This window comes from Panthera tigris, chromosome B1 (assembly GCF_018350195.1).
Source record: "Panthera tigris isolate Pti1 chromosome B1, P.tigris_Pti1_mat1.1, whole genome shotgun sequence".
Lineage (NCBI taxonomy): Eukaryota > Metazoa > Chordata > Mammalia > Carnivora > Felidae > Panthera > Panthera tigris.
The window spans coordinates 117,155,645-117,182,125 of NC_056663.1; the positions used below are offsets into that span (position 1 = coordinate 117,155,645).

The following is a 26,481-nucleotide window of genomic DNA, read 5'->3' on the forward strand; positions in this document are numbered from 1 at the left end:
ATAGCTAAGCCAATGTCCGTGCTTTTCTCTGTTGGAATCCCTCCTCCATCTACCCAACCCCTTAAACTGTAGTAACTCTCTCTTTCTTCCCCATCAACATTGCCACTTCATGGACTGGTGGCCCTGTAATTGTCCTTTTAAAAGTTGCTCAGATAGTTCTGTGAAACCTTCTCTGCCTGTCCCAGAAGAATTAGCTGCCTCATCATTTGTGCTTTCAAAGTACCTTGGAAACCCTTCCATTACCACCTATCTGATTGCACTGTGGTTATCTGCTCACATCTATTTCTCCCACTGGACTGTGATATCCCTCAGGGCATGACTGTGCCTTTGTCAACTCTGTATCCCTATTGTCCAACCTAGTACCTTGCCACTCAACAAATGTTTGATCAATGTATGAATCAAGAGTAGGAAAGAAGAGAGGAAAGCAGAGAGCAACATGAAAGAATTAAAGCAAGCATATAAAGGATGGCATTAAAGGCTGTCTGCTGTCCTACTCCCTGTCCCCACATCCCCTGGGGAAGACATTGGGCAGTATCAATGTGGATAACAGGAGTCGACTTTGAAGAGGTAGCTAAAACTGGTCAACAGGATGCACTAAAGCAAGTAAAGTCATGATCTGGTGGATTCAGCTAGGAGGAAGTTGTTGTCACGTACCTGTGTGATAAAGGACTAGTGATTTTAAAATCACTTAAGTGTGCTTGTAATTTATAGACACGGTAGTAATCTGCAATAAGCAATAATAACAATGATGAGTTCCAATATATAAAGTACCTACAATGTGGTATATGTCTATTGTGCTAGGCATTTTTCTATATTACAGATAAGGATCTCATGAACCTTGTATCATTTTCACAATTTTAATATGAAGAAAAAGAAGCTATGAACTTTTTAGTACTTCTATCTAGACCACACAACTTTTAAGTGTTAGAACAGCCCAACCTGGCTCCATCAGTTGAAGCCAGAATCAACTTTTGCCAGAGATCCACCCCAGGAAAAGTTTGTAGGAACCAATTAAATCATTACCTATGCAACAGGGGTGGATTCCTCTGATGTATGATCAAGTAAGGCTCCAGTTGATTCTGAGTTGCTGGACTCCTATGATTTGCTACCTTTTTGCCAGAAGAATTTCAGAAAGTCCTTAATCATTTTTTGACAGTGCTTCGTTAGACCTTGGCCAAATGCTACATTTTGCCAGAATAACCAAGCTTGCAGCAGTTTTGGAGCTTTAGCCTACAGGAGCATTAATACAAGTTTCCTGAGTTTTATTTAGAAGCTTACAGAGGAAAAATGTCTCATGCCTTACATTCTCCTTTCTTTGGCCAAGGTCCATATGAAAGTCTTTGCTGATTGTTCCCTTAAGGTACACTCAGTCTAGGACTATCATCCAATTCTTCGCAGATTCATTATCCCACTTCTTATCTCCTCCCAACCATTTTCTTTCCTTCCTCTGATACCTCTGAATCATGGTAAACACAACTTCCCACCTGTCCAGCTTCTTCATAGAAGGTTCCTCCTATCTTCTATTTTATCTGAAAGTAGAATCTCCCTTAAAGACACACATTTTTTTCCCCCTGCACTCATCCATGGGGGCAAGCAGTTGATTGTTTTCTGTCTGGATGGCTGCAGGTGAGGGCTGCCTTGTCTTATAAGTTCCAAACACTACAACTCAGCTAGGACCCTTCAGGCTTTATTTACAATTCTCTGCTCCTACTGACTAATCGTCACTGTTTTATTTTTATTTGTGTAGTCTCCTTTAAAGGCAGGGACACTTTCATACCTGCAACTTCTCTTCAGCAATCAGCCGTTCTATAGAAAGTCAGTATTTTCCACAAATAATAAAAATAATGGCAAAATCCTTCTCTCCCGAGTCTCTTTCCTTTTCTCCTACTGCTTCCTCCCCACTGACTTCTGCTCATAACTGATTTAGTTGTATCACACTGTACGTACTATTTCAAATCGTTTTTTTGCTAGTTATTTTAGCCTCATGCATTCAGAACATTTAAGACTAAAATTTCCCTTAAGTTTCTACTTTGCACTGCATCTCAAAGTTTGATATAAAGTATTTTCATTGTTCAGTTCAAAATTATTATTTGTTATAATTTCTTCTTTGATCAATGAATTTTTAGAAGTATTATTTTTATTTTAAAATATATCTTTGCTCTGGTTTGTAACAATTCGACTGTAGGCAGAGTCCACATCCTACATGATCTATATTCTTTGAAATTAGTGGAGGATTATCTAGTATTTGCCTCTCCTGTACCTTTAAAATATGGTTCATGTGTGCCTGAAAAGAATGGGAATGTTCCAGTTACAGACCCAGGATTCTATATATGTCCTCAAATCAAGTTTGTTGTATTCTTTGTCAACAAGTTTTTGTGTTGCTTTACCTAAGAATAATATGGAGAGGTGTGTTGAAACCTCTCCCGATGGTGGTGAGGCATCTGCTTCTTTCTGTGGTTCTGGTTGTGTGTGTGTGTGTGTGTGTGTGTACGTGCGCAATTTTTAAGCTATTTTATAAGCCCCAAGTTTTGAATACATTGGTCTTCTTAATGTTCAATCTTTTATCAAGGTGTAACCCTCGCCTTTTTAATCTCTACTAATTCTTTCTTTGGCATAAAATTGGAATAGATCCCATAGTGTTATTTGGGCTGATATTTCCTTAGTATCTCTTTTGCATCCTTTTACTTTCAACCTTTTAACAGCTTACATTTTAGGTGTGTCTCTTTGGAAACAGCATAAGACTAGATTTATTCCCCACGCTGAAAATCCTTCTCTCCTTTGAAAGGAAGTCAGTTCAACCAGTTTTATGTTTGCTGATATTTGGATATGTTTCTACTATCTTATTCTGTGTTTTCTTGTTGTCTTGCTTTTCAATGCTTTTTTCCCCCCTTGGTTTATTAAGGTTTGTTTTCTCATTCCATTTTTCTCCTCTACCTCTTTAGAATAATAATATATGTTTTAAAAAAATGTTTATTTATTTTCGAGAGAGAGGATGAGAGAGTGAGTGCAAACATGTGAGTGGGAGAGGGGCAGAGGAGGGAGGAGAGGATCTGAAGAGGCCTCTGCACTGACAGGAGTGAGCCTGATGCAGGGTTTGAACTCACAGACTGTGAGATCATGACCTGAGCCGAAGTGAGACACTCAACCAACTGAGCCACCCAGGTGCCCGAATAAAATATATTTTTATTTCCTTATTAATTATTCTTGATATTTTAACATTTATGCTTAACAAGGATTCATCTATCTTAACCCACGCCTGAAGAACATTAGGACTTCAGAACACTTTGAGATCACCTTTCATTGTTTAGATGCTATTGTGGTCCAGTATCTCATCTTTCCCTTAAAAAGACTTGTAAATGAAATATTTTTATTTTTTGTAAGGTGTAATTCTCTCCTAACTGATCACCCTACTCCCACTCTACCATCCCTAAGGTTCTATTCACAACAGAGCAGCCAAAGAATCCTTTGTCTTAAAACAAAAACAAACACAAACAAAAAACTTCACTTTTATTAAAATGTATAATATGCATGCATATAGACCAGACCTTATGTGTACAGGTTGATGAATTTGCAAAATGAATGCATGCGTACCACTATCCACCTCAAGAAGTGAAAAATAACCAGTATCCCAGAAGCATCTGTTGTGTCCTCTTCTAATCATGAGATCTTTCCTTCTCCTTTATGAGAGCCACTAGACTGATGTGTAACACCTTAGTTTGCTTCATTTTGAATTTCATGTAAATGAAAACATGCAATGCATATTATTTTGTGTCTAGCTGTTTCCACTCAACATTATCCTTATGAGACTCAGCCATGTTGTCTCATGTAACAGCCACACATTCATTTCCATTGCTGTGTAGTAGTATTTCACTGTATGAACATACCAAAATGTATCCTTTCTACTCATTTTTTGAAAAAATAAATGTTTATTCTTTTTTTTTTTTTTTTGAGAGAGAGAGAGACAGAGAGACAGAGAGACAGAGTGACGGGAAGGGACAGAAGATCTGAAGCAGGCTCTGCACTGACAGCAGTGAGCCTGACGCAGGGCTCAAATTCACAAACCATGAGATCATGACCTGAGCTGAAGTCAGACACTCAACCAACTGAACCACCCAGGCACCCCATAACCATTCTACTATTGATGGACACTGGGCTTGTTTCCAGCTTTTTGCTATATTTAATAATGTTACCAAGCACATTATTGTATAAATCTTTTGGAGCACATATGTATACAAATCTGTATGACAAGGTATATCCCTAGAAGTGGAATTATTGCAAAATACAGCATCTATAAGGTTATTTTAAGAGGAAGCTGTTAAATCATTTTTCAAAGTATTTGTAACAATTTAATTTTATGCTGCTGATGACTATCAGTGTATGGATTCCCATCATTCCACGTCCTCAATAGTACTTCCTCCTAATTTTTAATTTTGCGATAATTTTAGATTTACACAGGAGTTGCAAAAGTGTGACAGAGGATGCCTGTATCTAATAACTAAAGGAGAGTCTGGGTAACATCATGCCGAATCATCATATGTTTGTCAAAGCTAAGAAATGAACATTGGAATAATACTAGTAATTAGACTACACATCTTACTCAGATTTCACTAGTCCTTTAAACGTCCTCCTTTGTTTCAGGATCCAATCCAGGATCCCACAATGTGATTAGTTATCATGTCTCCTTAGTCTCTTCTACCTGATGACTTCGTCTTTCATGACTTTAACATATTTAAAAGGTACTGGTGGATATATATGTAGAATATCCTTTTATTTATGTTTGTCAGATGTGCTCTCATGATTAGATCAATATTATGCATTTTTGGAAAGAATGCTACAGGGGTGATCTATCCTTCTCAGTGCATCAAGTCAGGAAGTAAATGATGTTGATATCCATGACTTGTGATGCTGATCTTGACCACTTGGTTAAAGTGGTGTATGCCAGTATTTCTACTGTAAGCTTGTTATTTTCCCCCTGTGTGATTAATAAACATTTGGAGGAATATACTTTGAGAATCTGTAAATATCCTGTTTCTGATTAAATTTTTATCACTACTTTTAGGATCCACAGGTGAATCCTGCCTGCATCAATTATTACCATGCAGTTCCAATGGTGACTTTCTATTCTCCTCAGTTATTAATTATAGTTCTTCTGTAAGGAAACATTATACCTTTTAACTCATTTATTCACATTTTTATTTATATCAGCATGGACTCATGGATATTCATTTTATTTCTGAGATATAATCCAATACTATTATTATTTATTTTGTCCCTAATGTTGTTCTGATTATAGCAATTGGAGCCAATGGGAGGATACACCCTCATTCTTAAACATTTTTTTTGCATTAATTTGCTAATAATTTTTACCTTCCTAATACCACAAATGCTTCAGGTTCCTCTTGTATATTTCCTGCCCTATCCTTGGAAACAACCACTTCTCCAAGGACCTCTGGTTGCTTTTGTTGAAGAATAGTATTTAGAAACCAAGAAATCAGATACCAGTTGTGCTCAATGCCATGGGGCTGCCACTGCTTCTAATACCTTTCAGTGGATAGAGCTATTTCTAGTACATGTATGTATACTAACTCAGGTGTAGACATACATCTTTGTTAACTGTCTAGCATCTACCTCTGTATTCTGTGCCTCTCTATGGATCTGTCTTAAATCCATGATTCCATACTGATAGATGTGACTTCCGCACTCCAGTGTTCATGCTATCCTTCTCTTTTTCTTTATTTGTAATTTATTTCTTTGGCAATTAGCAACCTGGCTCTCATCTTCAAAATATGTACTTATTTGTTCAAGCCTAATATACAAGTACTCTAATTACATAAATTCTAAACATACTCTTGTGAATGGTATATTTAACAACTACACCATAGTTTTTGCACAGATCTTTTATTTTAGCCTTTATGGTATTGCTCAAAATAGTTTTTGTCCAAGTTTCTTAGGACAACTTTCTTTCCCACATCTTTCAGTGCGGCTATGTAACTTATGTTTAATAAAGTTCATGTCATTGTTACAGTTGGCATTCCTTCTTGAGTTTCCCCAACATCCTAGTTGATCTTTAAAATTCGCATATAATAAAACTCACTCTTTTTGGTATACAGTTCCATGAGTTTTGGACAAAGACATAGAGTCAGACATCCATCAACAGATTTTCTTACAGAAGAGTTCCATCACCCCCAAGATTCTCTCATGTTGCTTCTTCATAATTAATGTGCTGTACCTTCCTATTCCCAACTTACCTATTTTCTATGTGTATATTTTTGCTTTTCCGGAGTATTATATAAGCGACATCATGCTGTTTATAGTCTTTGGGATCTGGTTTCTTTCATTTAGTAAAATGTAAGATCCACTTATGCTACATGTTTGTTCCTTTTTTATTGCTGATCGGTATTCCATTGTATGGATGTACCACGTTCTGTTTTTTTATTTACCATTTGAAGGACATATGGATAATTATGAAAAAAGAAATTGCTCTAAATATCTATGTACAGGTTTTGGCATGAAACTCAGTTTCCATTTCTTTTGAGCTAATAACTAGAAGTGAGATTGCTGGGTCATATGGTACATATATGTTTAAGTTTATGAGAAACTGCCGAGCTATCTTCTGGAGTGCTGTACTGTTTTTAATTCCCATCAGCAATGTATGAGAGCTCCAGATGTTTTGCATCTTTGTCAGAACTTGGTAGTGCTATTCCGCCCCCCCCCCCAACCTTTTAAGAAGAATGGGTAGTATCACATAGTTTTAATTTGCATTTACCTAATTAACTATCTCTTAATGTGCTTATTTGCCATTCATATATTCTTTTTGGTGAAGTGCCTGTTCGAATCTTTTGCCAATTTGTTTTATTGGGTTGTTTGTTTTATTACTGTTGTGTTTGGAGAATTTGTTTTATAGTCTGAATACAAGTTCTTCGTCAGAAATGTGATTTGCAAGTGTTTTCTCCTTGTCAGTGGTTCTTCTTTTCATTCTTTTAACTGTGTATTTACCAGAGCAAAAAATTTCAATATAGACAAAGTTTAATTTATCAATATTTCTTTTACACATTGCGCTTTTGGTGTTGAATCTAAAAACTCATCAACAAACCCAAAATCATTCAGATCTTTTCTTATATTTTCTTCTAGACGTTTTATTATTTTGTATTTGCATCTGGGTCAATGATCTGTTTTGCATTAATTTTCATGTAAGGTATGAGATACAAGATTGCCTGTTGATTTTCAATTATTCTAGCACCAATTTGTTGAGAAGACTAAACTTACTTACTTACTTCACTGAATTGCCTTTACATATTTGTCACAAACCAATTGTATTTGTAAGGGCCTGTTTCCAAGCTATTTTGTTCCATTGATCTATATGTCTATCTTTCACCAACAGCACACTTCTTTGATTAATGTAACTTTATGGTAAGTCCTGAAATTAGGTAGTGTGATTCCTAGAGTTTAGTTCTTTTTCGGAATAGTTCAGCTGTTCTAGTTCCTTTAGAATCAACATGGCATCTAAAAAAAGTCTGCTAGAATTTTAATTTATACTGTGTTTAATCCATGGATTAAATTGGAGAGAATTAATAATTTTCAGTCTTCTAACACATGAATATAGCATATCTATACATTTATTTGTATTTATTTATTTCATCAGTATTATATAATTTTTAACATACAGACATTCAGATTATGTTTTTAGATTTATATCTAAATATTTTATTTTTCAGTGCTATTGTAAATGGAATTAAAAATTTCAAACTCATTGCAAGCTTACAAAAATAAAATTGATTTTTGTATATTGACCTTGTATCCTGCAACTTCACTAAGCTCATTTGCTAGTATGTTTTGTATAGATTTTTGAGAAAGACAGATTTTATTTCATCTTTTCAGGCTGTATGTTGTTCATTTTTGTCCTTGCCTTATTGCATTAGGTAAGACTTCTAGTCTGATATTGAATAGAAGTGATAAGTGAAGACATTCCTTGCCGTGTTCTAGATCTTAAGGAGAATACATTAAGTTTTTCATCCTTATCTATCGTGGTAGCTTCTGTTTTTTTCAAGACACCCTTTTACAGGTTGAGGAATTTTCTGATTCCTAGTTTGCTGAGACTTTTATCACAAATGAATTTTGGAATTTATCAACAAGTTTTTCTCTATTAAGATGATCATATGGTTTTTCTTATTTAGTCTGTTAATACGGTGAATTATGTTGTTTGATTTTTGAATATTGTACCAGGCTTGCATTTCTGGAAAAGCATACCCACTTGGTCTTGATTTATTATTTTTTTTTATATTTATTGGATTTAATTTGCTAATATTTTGCTGATGATGTTTGAGTCTTCATTCAGAAGGTATATTGATCTATAGTTTTCTTTTCCTGTAATGCCTGCCCAATTTTAGAATTAGGGTATGCTTGCCTCATAAAATGAGTTGTGACTTGTTATCTCCTGTTTTATTTTCTGGAAGAGATTGTACAGAATTGTTTCAATTTGTTCCCCAAATATGTAATAGAATTCAACAGTGAAAACACATTCTGAGCCTTGCTTGTTTTGGAAGATTTTTAACTACCAATTCAATTTAATAGATACAGGTTATTTATTCTTCTTAAGTGAGATTTGGTAGTTTGTGTCTTTAAAGAAATTGGCCCATTTCATCTATGTTTTTGAATGTATACATACAGATTGTTTCTAGTATTCTCTTATTATACTGTTCAGTCTCTAGAGTCTGTAATGATATCACCTCTTTTATTCCTGATATTTATAATTTGTATTTTCTCTCTCCTTCCCTCCCTTCCTCTCTTTCTTCGTCTCTCTCTTTATTTATTAGTCTAGTTAGAGGTTTATCAATTTTAGTGATTTTTCAAAGTACCAATTTCTATTTTTATCTTTTTTTCTATTTTTGGTTTTTAATTTCATTGATTTCCACTATTTTTATTATTTACTTGCTTCTGCTTAATTTGTGTTCATCTTGCTCTTCTTTTTCTAATTTCTTAAAGGGGAAACCTAAGTTATTGATGGAGAACATTCTACTTAACTAATATAGCATTTAACACTATAAATTTCTCTGTAAATATTGCTTTAGCTGTATCCTACACATTTTGCTATGTTGTATTTTCATTTTCAGTCAGTTTGAAATATTTTATTTTTAAAAACTTCATTTATTTATTTTGAGAGAGAGAGAGAGAGAGAGAGAGAGAGAGCGTGTGCGTGCACATGAGTGGGGGAGGGGAAGAGAGAGAATCCTAAGCAGGCTCTGTGTGGCATCAGTGCAGGCACTGACATGGGGCTTGATCTCATAAACTGTGGGATTATGACCTGAGCTGAAACCCAAGAGTTGACCGTTCAACTGACTGAGCCACCCAGGTGCCCTAGTTCAAAATATTTTCCAATTTCCGTAGAGATTTCCTCTTTGACATAACATGAGTTATGTAGAAGTGTATTGTTTAATTTTCAAAGACTTGAGAATTTTCTATAGGTCTTTCTGTTTTTGATCACTTTAATTCTATTACCTGAGAAGTACTTTGTATGAAATTTCAATGTGAAATTGAAAAAATATGTTCATATTCACATTTGTATCTGTAATATAGTGTTATTGTTGGTAGAGTGCTGAGGACACTCAAAATTCCATCACTAGACAATCTTCTAGTCTCATTTTTATTTAAAAAAACATTAATGTTTATTCATTTTTGAGAGACAGAGACAGAGAGTGAGTTGGGGAGGGGCAGAGAGAGAGAGGGAGATGCAGAATCCAAAGCAGTCTTCAGGCTCTGAGCTGTCAGCACACAGCCAGATGCAGGGCTCAGACCCACAAAGTGCGAGATCATGACTTGAGTCAAAGTTGGACACTCAATGGACTGAGCCACCTAGGCGCCCAAGTCTTATTCTTATTCAAACTCCTGACTATAACTGTGATATACATTTTAAGAATTCTGTCTGCAGCATAGATACCTATTTTTATGTCTAGGCTTTTGTATGCACTCAAATATTTATTGTACTTTTGGAGGCTACAAAGACTCTGAAATCAATAGGCCCTCAAATAATTTAAAATAAACCCATTCTTCCTAATTGGGTGAGTATTATTTTCATAATCTACCCAGTTGCCCAACGGAGACATGTGGTTCATTCTTGACTTCTTCTTTATCTCCCATTCCAATAATCAAATCAAATAATAATAATCAAATAATAATCAAATAATAATAATAATCAAATCTTGTCAATTTTCTTCTCATTTTCATAAAACATCCTTATTTTTTACCCTAATCTTTCCAGTAGTATCCTAATTTGTCCTTTTTTCTCCTGATTTGAATATCATCTACTTTAGTCCCCATAACTGTATTGATCTGTTTGAAATATGAATTTAACAATTGCCACTTGCCAATTTTTCTTTAAATTTTTCTATGACTTTTAATTGCCTTAAAGATATTATAACAAACATGCACATACCTTAGCCTGGTCCAGCTGGTTGCTTGTAATCTAACTCCTCTCTGCTGTATCTCATTTTACTGCCACTCTTCCATTCTTCCTGCACCTTACATTTGACCACACTGAACTGTTAGCAAAATATCTCCTGTCCTTCTCTGAAATCTTTTCATCTCTTATGCATTACATTTGCTCCAGAAATTTATGTTTAATCAGTTAGTGTATCACATTATAATCATTTGCTATTTGTATATTTCCCCTATTAGATTATGAGATCTTTTAGGGTAGGAAATGTAATTTCATCATCTACACAATCCCTTCCTGTACCCAGTGGAGTGTCTGACTTATAATAAATACTTAATAAATCTTGTTTTGAATGAATGGCTAAATGAATGATTTATTGAATGAAAGAAGAAGCAATTGAGGCCAGACTGGAAACTGTATTCTACTTCTAACACACTGCTATTTTATGTATGTATGTATGTATGTATGTATGTATGTATGTTAGCAGAACAATAGTTACCTACTGCCTTATGTGCCATTTCAGTAAAGGACAGGTCTTATTTAAATGAGTAAAACAATGTTTGCTCTTTGACTTTACTTTTTTTTTTTTTTTTTACATTTTTGGTTATGGAAGCAACTGTTACAATGTCTTAGATAAATATTCCACAAAGATAATCAGTTCTAGTATTTTTAAAGGATGTAACTGATAGCTAAATGCATGCTTTTCACTTGCTCCCACAGGAACTTGATTGCCACTTTTATGCCATCTCATGGTATCACGTTATCTTGCTACACCACACTCTCATCAGTTTCTCTTTTCTCTAACTGGCAGAGCTTAGTGTTATCCATAACTCATGAACTCCCTCCAGTTAATTCATAAAAGGTTAAATAAAAACGGTCCCAGTCTCAGTTAAATAACAAAATTCTTTGAGTATTACAAAATACTCTTTATTTTGTAAATCTTAACTAAATGTATTTTTTTTTAAATTTTTTAAAAATCTTTATTCATTTTTGAGAGAGGAGTAAGGGAGGGCCAGAGAAAGAGGGAGATACAGAAATGGAAGCAGGCTCCAGGCTCTGAGCTATCAACACAGAGCCTGATGCGGGGCTTGAACTCATGAACTGTGAGATCATGACCTGAGCTGAAGTAGGACACTTAACTGACTGAGCCACCCAGGCGCCCCAATCTCAACTAATTTCTAATCTGTACAATAATACTCCAAATCTTCAGTGCTAAGCTTTGCCAAAAATATTTTGAATATTTAGCTATATTAAATTCAGTGTTTTTTCCTTGTATAAGCATATTTTCAGCCTCACACGTCTTTAAGGCATTAGCCAAAATGCAAATTGCCATATAGACATTGAATTGATGTGGCATGGTGAAGCTGTTGGTATTAACACATAGATGCCATAGATTGCTTAAAAAGTACAATGAAGTGTGGTACTTGGGTATCCTGTTAAGAAATTTAGATGATGAGGGGCACCTGGGTAGCTCAGATGCTTAAGCATCCGACTTCAGCTCAGGTCATGATCTCACAACTTGTGAGTTCAAGCCCCACGTCAGGCTCTGTACTGACAGTTCAGAGCCTGAAGCCTGCTTCCTATTCTGTGTCTCCCTCTTTCGCTGCCCCTACCTTTCTCTCTACCCCTCCCCTGCTCCTGTTCTGTCTGTCCTGTCTCAAAAATGAATAAACGTTAAAAACTTTAAAAAAAATTTTTAGATGATGATTTTGTGCTATAAAAGCTTTGAAATACTGCCTCTTTAGGTCTGTTGGCAAGGATGAATTATGGTGGTTTGTAAAGCATCAAGGCAACCCATTAAGTAAGCATGGGCATTAGCACATAGTAAAGTCTTAATAGATGCAAAGATGCAAGCCTTTATAATTATTTTTTGTTCAAATTTATTCTTCAGGAAGCTGTAAAAATGAATGCATTAATTGCTATAAAATTCTTACTAATCCTAGAAAATAGAAAAATGAGATTTTGCAGTTATTGTTCTTGTTAATGATATATTTGTTTTGGTTCCTGGATTATGTTCTCTAATATCAAAGAATTATTTGGTCTCAAAAAGACTGTTGTGGAGGTCCTGCTCAGGGCTTTCCTATTTATTTCTAACAGCAACTCAACATTTGCAGCAAAAATTATCAGAAAGATGAGAGTTAAATACCAACTATTATGATTTTATTGTTTTCTTATTGAAAAGAGAATAGTGTGCATAATGACCCCTTTCTTGAATGAGGAGGATAAATGGAATGCCATTCATAATGGCACATTTCCTCTTAGGGATTAAGTTAATTTCTTCTTCAAAATGTCCCTCTGCACCATCTCATGGTCTTTTCCGAATTTCAGATGCTCATTCACAGAATAGGGTGATATTCTGCATGGAGTAATAAAAACGAAATGTAACAAAGATGGAAAATCAGATCTGGCATTTAGGAGACAGTTTTAATATGCCACAAATTCTCACATCCTAAGACCGTTGCAGAGTTAATAGACTTATTGTATGTCCTGTGGAACCATGGTACAGAAATAACTGATAAGGAAACAAATTAGCTAAATCATAGTTAAGACACTGCTTTTGTAGTGATTGATTAAAATTTGGTTCACGGAGTATTATTTGTGACTGACGCAAAACAAGGAGTCAAACCAATTAAGGTCATTAAAGAGCCCAGAGAACTTTACTCCAAAAATCATGTTTGCGTTTGCTTTCAACTGAAAGTAATTGTTTTCTGTTCACCTGAATTTTCCACTTCACTCACCCTATTCCTTGAACAGAAAACCTCAGAGTGCTTCCTCATTATTAATCTTGATTTGCTTTCTCTCCCTCCTGTCCTGCTTCGCTATCTGCTCTCCTCACTGCACCCCCACACCCAGCACATCTTTTTAGAAGCAGCTTTATTTAATTATCAGTTTAGCACCTTCTCTTAAGATGGTCATCTGCTGAGAAAGCCATCATCTCCCCAGCTCTGCTTCCCTTTACCGGAGGGAATCACTTTCACAGATATTCTGCAACAATAGGATGACAAGTGATAATCCTGGTTCTGACCCTTCAAACTATATCCCCCACCTCTTTTCTCCACTAAACGTGTAATTCACGTGCATTAGCCTCTGTTAAAAGAAATGCAGTACACCAGGACCCAGTAGCCCCACTGTCCTTTGCAGGGGTCGGGGAACAATGAAGTGCTTCAGTCAGTGCTGGCACCACTTTTTAAAGGGGACATTGTCAAACAAAAAAGGTAACCAGTACAAATGTCCAGGATATTCAGGAGTGTTAAAAAGATAGCAGAGGACAGTTGGAGGGAAGTAGGGCTCTTCAGTACGGAAATGAGATTTCAGAGAAGTCACATGTGCTGCTTTTCAATGCCGGAAGGGATTAAATTTAATCTGCATTTCCTTAGAGGGCCAGGCCAAGTCAGTAGGTAAAGATTACGTGGAGATTACTGTAACTCAATGTAAAGAAGCAAATCTTATTGACTCTACTTCTACATCATATTCTGATCTTTCCACTTCTCTTTTCTGGTCCAAGGCACCATCATCCCTCACACCAAGTGCTTCACTAATCCACCATCTGGTCTCCCTGCTTCCACTTTTTTTTTTTTTTTTTTTTTTATGCCTCTCCAATCCATCCTCTACAGAGCAGCCAGAGAGATCATTTTTAAAACCTAAATCAGGTTGTGCATACCCTGCCTCTCTCTAGTGTTCTCTTACTTAGCATAAAATCCAAGTTCCTTTTCATTGCCTACAAGGCCCTGAATGATCCAGTCCCTGCCTATCTATCCTCTTTCCTGCTGCTCCGTGTGTTCCAGTCATACTGGCCATCAATCTTCTCTAGGAGCCTGCCAACACTCCTTCCCAGCTTCAGAACTTTGCATTGGCTATTGCCCCTGAAGGAACACTCAGCCCCCTCAGACTCCCCATCACTGACTCCTTCTTGCTATTCAGCATCAACCCAAATGCCGCATTCTAAGAGAGACTGTACCTTGCTACTCACACTAAGGGAAATTTCTCTTGTCTTTGTAATATATCTTTATTTTTCCCTATAACCCTTATCACTCTTTGAAATCATCCATGCTATTTATTTTTGTGTTTTCTAACTGTAGCATTAGATTCATGATAGCAGAACTTTGTTTAAATCACTACTACAGTTGATGCTCGAACAACATAGAGGTTAGGGACACCCACCACCCCCCCCCCCATGAAGTCAAAAATTCATGTATAAAACTTTTGACTCCCTCAAAACTTAACTACTAATAGCTTATTGTTGACCAGAAGCCTTACCAATAACATACATCGTGAACATTTTTTTTCTATATTATATGTATTATACACTATATTCTTATACTAAAGTAAGCTAAAGAAAATGTTATTAAGAAAATCAAAAGTAAGAGAAAAAAATGTATGGTCCTATACTGTAGCTGTCGAAAAAAAACCCACATATAAATGGACCTATGCATTTCAACCTTGTGTGGTTCAAAGGGTATATCCACCATGTGTAGGGCAATGTCTGACCCATGACAGAATCACTAAAACTTTGTTAGATTTGGTTACCTCTCCAGCCCCTTATATTCTAAAATTCTATGATTCTAGATCTCAGTATTCTTAATTTCATTATGTCCAGAAACAAGTTCAATGTGGCTTATTTCTTAGGTGAATACTTATTTACATTTAAATATTGTATCTACAGCACATTATATCTACCATATGATGGAACAGTAGTTAATATGATCCTCAGACTGTGAATTTCTAACTAGATTCTGTCAAGCAGCATTGTGCTAGTTTTTTAGACTTTTTATTTTAAATATCTGTATTTACAAACTGGGGATAATAACAGTAACCCCTCGTCATGTGTTTAGTTGAATAACTGAGGACATGTGTGCATAGTATTTAACACAGTGCCTGACAAATGCGAGGCTCTAAATTAGCCATTAGGAATAGTAGTGGTTTTAATGTTTTTACACAATTGTGCAACTGTCAATCATGTCCTTTTATACGAGGATAAGTCAATACCAAGGTGAATTGAATAATGGCCAAGAATTTAAGTATGCCTTTAAAGTTGTTTAGTCCAGAAAACGAAATGTATACCACTTTTCATTGTTGCCCTTTCCAACCTTACATGTTTATTTTGACAAGTGATAAGCTTTCTGATTACTTCAGAGGGAGAGGGAAAAAAGAGATTTGATAAAAGAGTATTTCCATCTTTTAACCATTACATAACTCAGGAATGTTCTCAACTGTACTCATATTGTATATATATTATATGCATTGTAGGCTGTTTCACTTTTATGTGTTTTATGATAGAAAAGGTAAAAAGAAATTACATTGATGTTCAATATGAAAGTAAAATGATTTTAAAATATCAGTATGTAATCAACATTATTCAGCAAAAGAAACAAACTCTACATGTTCTTATCTGCATTTGTAAGAGCATATAGAAGTCAATATGATAGACACATAATTATGCATATCTACTAGCTGTTACAATTCACCTTAAGTATTAATTCTTCTCCTTTCATATGAATAATTCATATGAATAATTAGAATTAGTTTTTTTTTAGAATAGCTTTACTTTAAGTTTTTTTAAGAATTTTTGAGAACTAGCACATTTCTAAGGACTAAATACCCTTGATCTATGCTTTTTGATCATGATTCAATGAGATTGTTTTTCTTTCAATTTATCTTTTTACAGCATATAAAATAGCCAGCCCACAGTTTGTATTTCATGACCGCCCCCAACTCTTGTCAAGGAATGACAAAATTGCAGTCCTGTCAAAACATATTAGCAACTGTGGACAATCTTTGGGTACCTATAGCTTTCATGCATATTCATATCCTTAATATTATAAATATAATGCTTGGTTAAAAGGTGTATTGATCTGATCCTATTTAGAAATGCCCTCTCCTTTTAGGAATAAATGATTATTCAATTACTCTGTACACTGTATTTCTTTATCATCTTAAGTATGATTTTCTTAGCAAGGTAAATTTTCTCTGACTTGTGAGAAAAGCAAATTGGAAAGCTAAATTATTTTCAATAGAAACTCAAGGAAACATGCTTGCAGGAATTCCAACTGTTAGAAGAAAACCATGTATGGATTGATTGTCTAACTAGGGTACTAATTTCTCTACACATATTTATCATTAATCTATGAACCTAGCTACTCATTTTCGCATCTGGGTACACATAGTGGTTATTGGTACAGAATCAGGTATGCCACCAAACGTACTCATTTAGCACAAAGTAAATATACCGTGTCCACCGCTTTCGTTCAGTTCTCAGCAACAAAAGCTTAAGTCAAGTAGGCATTTTCCTAAATCTAATGAAACCACCATCAAAACAGAATGACAAAGTGCCAGCTGTCTCCTGTTCAGCTTTTGGGGGCTTTATTTATTGACTGAGTAGCTTGTGTCTCTTCAAGGCCCCCATTCACTTTTCTAAAGCCTTGACCACAGACCACTCAATTGCTTGGATGTTAAATTTTCAGCAGGCAGTGGCTATTTAAATATAATCTACCAAAAGTCCAATTTTCTGACACAAGCTACAGTGTATCAGTAAATAGATACCCCTCCCAGAACTCACCCTAGGGGAAGCAATTCTTATGCTCAGGGAGTTATAACAACATCTGAAAAATGTGACAGGGAGAGCAGAATATGCCTACATATTAGTTGTTTAAGCTTTGACTTAGTAAAAGTTTTATGTTGAGGATACTCACGAATCATGCTTTACATACAAAATAATACCCACCCTAAAGATATATTGCCAGGGAATGATTCTCCTAGTAGAGGATATTGTATGTATCATGATCCAGCCACATCTGAAAGTTTTCCGTGTATGTGAGGGAATTTGACAGTGACACCTACCACTCTTAATAGATTGGAAGCTCTTGATGATATGACTGCTAGGAGAGTGCTCCTTTCTTCTTCTTGGCTTCAGAGGCATTGCTCCTTTGTCTGTAGACTCCCTTTGGAGTATCTTTATTTGGAAAACTGGCAAGAATTTAGGATACAGTTAACTTGGGGTTACAGGCTTAGAGATAAGAAACTGAAGTATTCTGTGAGTTGATGAAGTGGGTCCATAGGGGATATATATCCTGGTCTCTTATACTAAGAAAGAAGTATGCAATTGGGCACTGGCATTTCTTCTAACCCTACGATCTCAGTAATGTCACTTCAACTTCTCAAGCCAGGTAATAAGAGCTGTGGGATTGGAAGAGAATAGAGGAACCCACAGAGAGAAACAAAAGGATAAGCACTACAGTGGATGCTAAGCCCTCAGGAGAAACTTTGAGACTTTTAACTTGATTTTAAAACAATAACATTTACTGTTTGCCAAAAAGACAACTTACTGTGCCTAAAATATTGTAAGAAAGACATAAATTTGTATGTTGATCAATACAAAGGTATACAAGTAACAGCATCAACAGTCAAATTCATGGGGGACAGGCAGATAAAATGGAAAGTAGATAGAAGTGGCATTATGACAATGTCATCCGTGATAAAAAATATATAAAAAAGTACTTTTTGTTTTCATTCAGTTAAACATTTGTCATTTGCTACTGAATTTCAGTAAAGAGGTGCAGCTTAGAATGATGAAGCAAGGTAAGGCAACTGGCTGTAGTTACATGCTCCAAATTGGGTGAATAGACCCAGATGGCATCAAATACCACTGGCATGTTGAATAATATTTGAGACATCTGTGTGATTAATCATGACTCCCTTCTCCACCAGTGTGTTATTAGAAATAAGGCTTATTTTATTTCTAAAAGACAGCTATCCAAATGGAGATTATAATTATCTATGGACAGTCACATAGAATGTCTGATGCACAACAGAAGAAAAGTAATGGTACATTCAACTAACTGTAAATCTGTGAGTAGATGTGTAAGCACAGAATATGACACCTTGGAAACACAAAAACAGATCATGCCGAAATAGTGCAGTCAAATGTAGGGATGGAGTAATTGGAATGACATGTCATACCGGCATTACTAAAAAGCTGGGTAGCAAGCAGTAGTAACCACTGTGGGCAGCAGCTGATTTACAAAAGGATGCGCACATAATGGTAAGGGACACACTGGTGCCCACAGAGGTACTACATTGAAGGATAATGTCCAGGATCCAAATCTGAGCTCCATGATGCTAACCAATCCTCTTCTAGGATTTCTGGTGCGTGGTTCTGGAAGGGTATTTGTGTATCACTTTGTGATGAAAGTTTCTGGAGTATTTCTGTCTGTTGTTTTGAGCATATTAATACACATACCAAAAAAAGGGGGGGGCCCTTTTAGTGATTATCATTATCAATTAGAATCATCAAATATTCATAGAGAGTGCAATTCTGAACATTCTGTCAAATTGTTTGAATAGATCTGTCACTGCCTTCTATATATCTTGCTACAGGACTCAGTGTCTGAGGGTGGAAGGGTGGGAGACATTGGGAAGGGGTCAATGAAACCAGTGAGAGTTCTGGGTTAGACTGGAACTGAATTGATTAGCAAGAGCAAAATAAGAAAAGATAATTGATATATATTGAATGCATGTTATGTACTAGACACTTGTTCATGGGCTTTATATATTATATCTCATTAAATAAGAAAGCCATCATGGGATGCCTGGGTGGCTCAGTTGGTTGAGCATCTGGCTCTTGATTTCAGCTTGGGTCATGTTCCCAGGGTTGTGGGATTGAGCCCCACATGGGGCTCCGTGGTGAGTGTGAGTCCTGTTTGGGATTCTTTCTCTCTCTTCCTCTGCCTCTCTCACTCACTCATGTTCTCTTTCTCTAAATAGTAATGATGATGATGATGATGATGATGATAATGACGATGATAATACCACCATTCTTACCCTTTATCATTCAACCCTTTAACACTACTCAAAAAGCTATTTTCAAGTATCACCTGATAATGTCATTTTTTCCTCTATGCTGAAAGTCCCTGGATTTTTTTTGCCTGTCATTTTGAGCATGTAAAAAAAAAAAAGGATTTTAATGACCATCATCATCAATTATCCCTTATCAGATATTCAGAATCCAATTCTGATCATTCTGTTAAATTGGTTGAATAGACCTGGCACAGCCCTACAGGCAGTCTTCTTATAAATTTTAATGCTGTGCCTTTACTGAATTATTATATGAACTCTAGCAATTTTTTGGTTAGAGTCTTTTGGGTTTTCTATGTAGATTATCATGTCATCTGCAAATAGTGAAAGTTTGACTTGTTCCTTGGTGATCTCGCTGCCTTTTATTTCTTTTTGTTGTCTGATTTCTGAGGCTAGGATTATGTGAGAGTGGACATCCCTATCTTGTTCCTGACTAGAGGAGAAGCTCTCAGTTTTTCCCCATTGAGGATGATATTAGCTGTGTTTTGTTGTTGTTGTTGTTGATTTGTTTTGTTTTGTTTTGTTTTGTTTTTGTAAAGGGCCTTTATGATGTTGAGGTATGTTCCCTCTATCACTACTTTGTTGAGGGTTTTTATCAAGAATGGATGCTATACTTCATCAATTGCTTTTTCTACATCTATTGAAAAGATCATGTGGTTCTTATTCTTTCTTTTATTAAATAAATGTGGTGTATCAATATTAATTGATTTTTGAATACTGAACCACTCTGCAACCCAGGAATAAATCCCACTTGATCATGCTGAATGATTCTTTTAATGTGCTGTTGGATTCTAGTTACAAAATCAACCTACAGAAATCTGTGTACTTCTATTCACCGATGGTGAGAAAGAGAAATCAAGGACTCGATCCCATTCACAACTGCATGAAAAACCATAAGACACTTTGGAATAAACCTAACCAAAAAGGTAAAAGACTTGTACCTGAAAACTGTAAAATACTTATGAAAGAAATTGAAGATGACAGAAAGAAATGGAAAAACATTCTATGCTTGTAGATTGGAAGAACAAATGCTGTTAAAATGTCGATACTATCCAAAGCAATCTATACATTTAATGCAATGCCTATCAAAATACCACCAGCGTTTTTCACAGAGCCAGAACAAACCAATCTTAAAATTTGTATGGAACTATAAAAGACCCTAAATAGCCAAAGAAATACGGAAAAAGAAAAGCAAAGCTGGAGGGATTACAATTTTGGACTTCAAGTTATGTTACAAAGCTGTAGTGATCAAGACAGTATGGTACTGGTACATAAATAGACACATAGATCAGTGTAACAGAATAGAAAACTTAGAAATAGATCCATAACTATATGGTCAACTAATCTTTGACACAGCAGGAAAGAATATCCAATGGAAAAAAGGCTGGTGTTGGGAAAACTGGACAGAAACATGCAGAAGAATGAAACTGGACCACATCCTTACACTATACACAAAAATAATTCAAAATTGATGAAAGACTTAAATGTGAAACAGGAAACCATCAAAATCATAGAGGAGAACACAGGCAGTAACCTCTTTGACAACGGTTGTGGCAACTTCTTACTAGATACGTCTCCTGAGATGAGGGAAACAAAAGCAAAAATGAACTATTGGGACTTCGTCAGAATTTAAAGCTTCTGTACAATGAAGGAAGCAATCAACAAAACTAAAAGGCAACCTTTGGAATGGGAGAAGATATTTGTAAATAACATATTGGATAAAGGATTAGTATCCAAAATATATAAAGAACTTAGCAAACTCAACACCCAAAAGACAAATAACCCAGTTAAAAAATAGGTAGAAGAAATGAATAGACATTTTTCCAAAGAAGACATTCAGATGGCTAACAGACACATGAAAAGATGCTCAACATTGCTTGTTATCAGGGAAATAAAATCAAAACTACAGTGACAAACTACCTCATACCAGTAAGAATGGCTAAAATTAACACAGGAAACAAAAGATATTGGTGATCATGTGAGGAAGTGGAACCCTCTTGCACTGATGGTGGAAATGCAAACTGGTGCAGCCTCTCTGGAAAATAGTATGGAGATTCCTCAAAAGTTAAAAATAGAACTACCCTACGATTCAGCAATTGCACTACTAGATATTTATCCAAAAGATACAAAAATACTGATACAAAAGGATACATACACCTGATTTTATCAACAATAGCCAAAAGTTCATTGACTAATGAATGGATAAAAAAGTTGTGCATATGCATACACACACACACACACACACACACACACACACACACACACACACACTGGAATATTACCCAGCCATAAAAAAGAATGAAATCTTGCTATTTGCAATGATGTGGATGGAGCTAGAGATTATTATGCTAAATAAAATAAGTCAGAGACAGACAAATACCATATGATTTCACTCCTATGTGGAATTTACGAAACAAAACAAATGAACATGAAGGGGAGGGAGAGAGAGCAAACAATAAAAGAGACTATTAACTATAGAGAACAAACTGAGTGTTGCTAGAGGGGAGATGGGTGTGTGAATGCGTTAAATAGGTGTTGGGTATTAAGGAGTATACTTGTTGTGATGAGCTCTGGGTGTTGTATGTAAGTGATGAATCACTAAATTTGACACCTGAAACTAATATTACACTATATATTAACTAACTGGAATTTAAATAAAAAACTTGAAACTACAAAAATAAATAAACGAATGAATAAATGAATACATTTAATTTATGCATTTTAATGCTATGTTATAATTAAGAAAGTAATACAGAGTAGCATTAAAAAGTGGAAAATATTGACAAGCATAAAGAAAGCAAAAGTCAGAAACCTCTCAAATTTGACCACATATAATATCTGACCAAATTTGACCAATATGTATGTATTAGTGCATTTCTTTTCATCTTCATGTATACATGCATATTTTAGCATAGTTGAGAACACATGATATATACAGTGCTATGTTCTATTTTTTACTACACTTTTAAACAATTTCTTACATTATTAAGAACCGTATAATTTTGGGGTGCCTGGGTGGCTCCATTGGTTAAGTATCTGACTCTTGGTTTTGGATCAGGTCATGATCTCACAGTTCATGAGATCAAGCCCTGTGTAGGGCTCTGTGCTGCCAGTGTGGAGCCTGCTTGGTATTCTCTTTCTCTCCCTCTTTCTCTGCTCCTCCCCCACTTGCGCACATGTGCTCTCTCTCAAAATAAGTAAATAAATATTTTTTTTAAAAATAGAACCTCACAATGTTAGTGTTTATACAGTAAATCCAATTATTTTTATATACTATAATTTATTTGACTATTCATTAGATCCTTTGTTTTCTAATCCTTTGTTGTTTCAAATAATACTATAGTGAATATCATTTTTCCTTTATTAATTTGTTCATTCACATTTTTATCAAAATGCCTTTATGCATTTTATCAAATGCCTTTGCTGGGCTTTGGAGGTACCATAACAAATAAATGAGGAAGATAGTTTATAAAAATAATTACAATAAAGTATGATAATTGCCAATGTAATTTTAACATAAATATATGCTTATATTTCTGACCATTTATTTACATATATTATATAATAAGGATTATTGGGTCAGTGTGAATAAACATTTTGAAGTCTTTAGATGTGTACTGCCTAACTGCCCTCCAGAATGATTCTATCAATTTACAAATACATTGGTAGTGTGTTATATTACATTACTCACTAAAGCACTATCAGCATATTATTACCATTTGATAAATATTTGCTAATTTAATATTTTAAAATGTTTCATAATTGACATTTCTTATTTCCTTATTAGTGAAGTTAAACATATTGTCATATGCTAGTCAGTTATTTCTACATCTTCTCTTTTGAACTTTTAGTCCATTATCTTTCCATATTATCCCATTGGAGCATTAGTGTTTTTCTCATCACAATGTATATTCTTTTTATAAAGTTTTTTTTATCATTTTATGATATAATTATATCATAATTATTTAATTAAATAAAAAATATTTATAATAAATATTTAGTCTCGATTTGTATGCCCTTCAATTCTGCTTGCATTTATGATACACATTAAATATAAAATTTTAGGGGTGCCTGACTTTGGCTCAGGTCATGATCTCATGGTCTGTGAGTTTGAGCCCCATGTTCGGGCTCTGTGCTAACAGCTCAGAGCCTGGAGTTTGCTTTGGATTCTGTGTCTCCCCCTCTCTCTGCCCCTCCCTAACTCATACTCTATCTTTCTCTCTCTCAAAAATAAACATCAAAAAATTAATAAAAATATATATACAATTTTAAACGCTTATGTTGATATTTTGTGACTTATTTCCACATAGAATAATGTATTTTCTCACAAACATGAAGTTGAAGAATACATTTAAGTGTTTCTCTTTCATATACAATTTTTTTTTTCAGTTGTAGAAACAGTTTCTCATCTGGATCACTGTAAGATACAGAGAATTTACTGGCTGGCTCTGGAATGGTTCAAGGTAGGTCAGATCAAAGGGAGCTCTGGCAAGTCCCTGGTTCTAGCATCTCCCTCTGGTGGAATTCCCATTATCTCTGTATACATTGCCCCTTATAACTTGGCCTTGTGGTGATCGTATATGGCTCTGACTTACATTAGTCTCTCTAAATACGTATTTTTAATATCAGAACCTTTTGCTGACTAGTTGAGGCTCTCTGTGTTTTCCTTTTCAGTTTCCAAAGGGCATGACCCAGTTTATCTTTCTATACCAAATCTCAACCTGGATTATAGGTCAGTATATGGATTGGCTGTTCTTGTGTTGGGGACTACTCTTAGACTACTCACCTGAGACACATAGGAAGGAGTGGTAGTTCCAGTGAGTCAGGTTGAACAAGGTTTGTCTGTGGGCTGGCCAGTCTCCCTTAGAATGGATTGTGGGTATTGGAAGTCCCATGATTGACATTGCTGTTAAGAAACAGTTGCAGGTAAGAATGTGATTGATGTGATTCAGGAGATTATAGTAGAGATTCTCAGCTCTGCTGCCAACCAGCTCTGGGTCCTTATACAAATCCCATAACCTTTCTTAAAGCATAGTCCACTTGTCTGAAAAGTGTGATGGTTGTAGAGTCTTTAAAGTTCATTTCAATTCAAAAACATCTATACTTCTTTTTTGCAGTATTTGACCCTCCGAAAAAAAAAAAAAAGAAAGAAGTGAAGTAGTTTTCTCTATTTTGTAAACCTATCAGCTTTGATGAAAAATCAGGGAGAATCATCATCACTTAGTTGTGAACTGAACGAAGCAACATATTTGAGAACAGTTAAGTCTGATACAGTTCAGAGCAGTGATATCCAGGAGGAACAAGTATGCAAAGTTGACAGTCCTCGGTTGATTAGAAGGTAGTTCAGTTAATAATGTATTGTGAGCAACCCATCTATTTTTTTTTTTTTTTGGTTATTTCTTTTGGTCTCAATGATAAAACTTACCAAACTCCAGAAAGGAACAATAGCACAAAATGTTCCTCAAACTACCAAACCTACCACTTAAATATACAATCAATAATGTCAACAGAAAACCTTTGCAGAGCAAGTTTGGTATCTGGGAGAGTGATTAATGCTCACTGTTTTTTTTTTTTATTTTTTATTTTTAACATTTATTCATTTTTGAGACGGAGAGAGACAGAGCATGAACGGGGGAAGGTCAGAGAGAGAGGGAGACACAGAATCCGAAACAGGCTCCAGGCTCTGAGCTGTCAGCACAGAGCCCCACGCGGGGCTGGAACTCACAGACCGCGAGATCATGACCTGAGCCAAAGTGGGACGTCCAACCGACTGAGCCACCCAGGCGCCCCTGCTCACTGTCTTAAAAACAACCCCCACCTCTCAGTAACTTAGCAAAATTAAGTTTTTCTTTCTATATCATAATACAGTTTGGATATTTGATGTGTGGGCTTTTGTATGGTTATTAAAGGATCATGGCTCTTGTCATCTAAGGCACTGCTGTTTTCTAGGCTTTCTTAAAACTTATCTAAAGGTTTCTTTACCTGGGGTGCCTGGGTGGCTCAGTTGGTTAACCATCCGACTTCATCTCAGGTCACGATCCTGCGGTTCATGGGTTCCACCCCCGTGTTGGGCTCTGTGCTGACAGAGCCTGGAGCCTGTTTCAGATTCTGTGTCTCCCTCTCTCTCTGCCCCTATCCTGCTCAAGCTCTGTCTCTCTCTGTCTCAAAAATAGATACACATTAAAAAATTTTTTTATTAAAAAAAAAAGGTTTTTTTACCTTAGTTTGCAGGGAGCAAAGAGTGAGAGGGACTCTTGATTGGTCCTAGAAGAGGTATAGATTTCTTCTACCCATGTTGTTGCAACAGAACCTAGGAACAGAGCCCTCCCATGATTGCCAGGGAGTCTGGGAAATGAAGTCTTTCTGTGTGCCAGGAGCAGGAAGCGGGATTAATAACATCCAGTCAGTCTTTGCTACAATGGGCTAAAATGTGAAATATAAGTTTCTATCTCATGGCTACACCAATAATAATAAAATTGTCAAAAAGTGTCCTTCATAGAAACTGAATATAAATTTTCATGTAGAGTAAAAAATCTTTTACTCAGATAGTTTTAAGCAATTCTTATGAATCATGAAAAGATGTTAATGAAGTTTGCATCAAGTGATTACATTTACAGCACATTTTGACACTAGTTTTCCAAAAATAAATTTTTTCATAGATTCTTCACAATTGAATTTTAGATCTCTGGCAAATTGATGAAAGGTGACTGCTGATGACATTGGCACTGTCTAGGAGAAAGGGTGTTTTAACAAGGGTAGAGATACATGTCATAATAAAGGACTCAGTAGGACAGTCAGATTTTCACATATTATTTTGTACTGTCACCTTTCACATTATAGGTGATGTCTGTCACCTTTTTACAGATTTGTTAATTTTACATAAGAAAACTAAAAAAGGGGTGCCTGGGGGATCTCAGTTGGTTATGTGGTTAAGCATCTGACTCTTAGGCTCAGACCATGATCTCACAGTTCATGAGATGGACACCCAGGTCGAGCTCTGTGATGACAGCCCGAAGCCTACTTGGGATTCTCTCTCCCTCTCTCCGTCTCTGTCCCTCACCTGCTCATGTTCTCTCTCTCTCTCTCTCTCACACACACACACACACACACACAAAATAAGTAAGTAAACATTTTTAAAAAGGAAAGAAAATTAACAATAAACAGTATTTCTTTAATTTCCTGGCTTCATTGATTTTAATATC

General features: G+C 35.6%; 1 long non-coding RNA gene across 2 annotated transcripts in view; it reads right to left on the bottom strand.

Moving 5' to 3' along the window:
* LOC107179531 overlaps positions 1-25,572 on the bottom strand; it is a 79,729-nt gene extending 54,157 nt beyond the window's left edge. For both annotated transcript variants that reach the window (XR_006216836.1, XR_001510169.2), the window contains exons 1-2: positions 25,499-25,572; positions 24,066-24,185 (exon numbers count right to left, since the gene is read on the bottom strand). This is a non-coding gene — a long non-coding RNA (uncharacterized LOC107179531). The remainder of the gene's footprint in view (positions 1-24,065; positions 24,186-25,498) is intronic.
* Between the last annotated feature and the right edge of the window lie 909 nt (positions 25,573-26,481).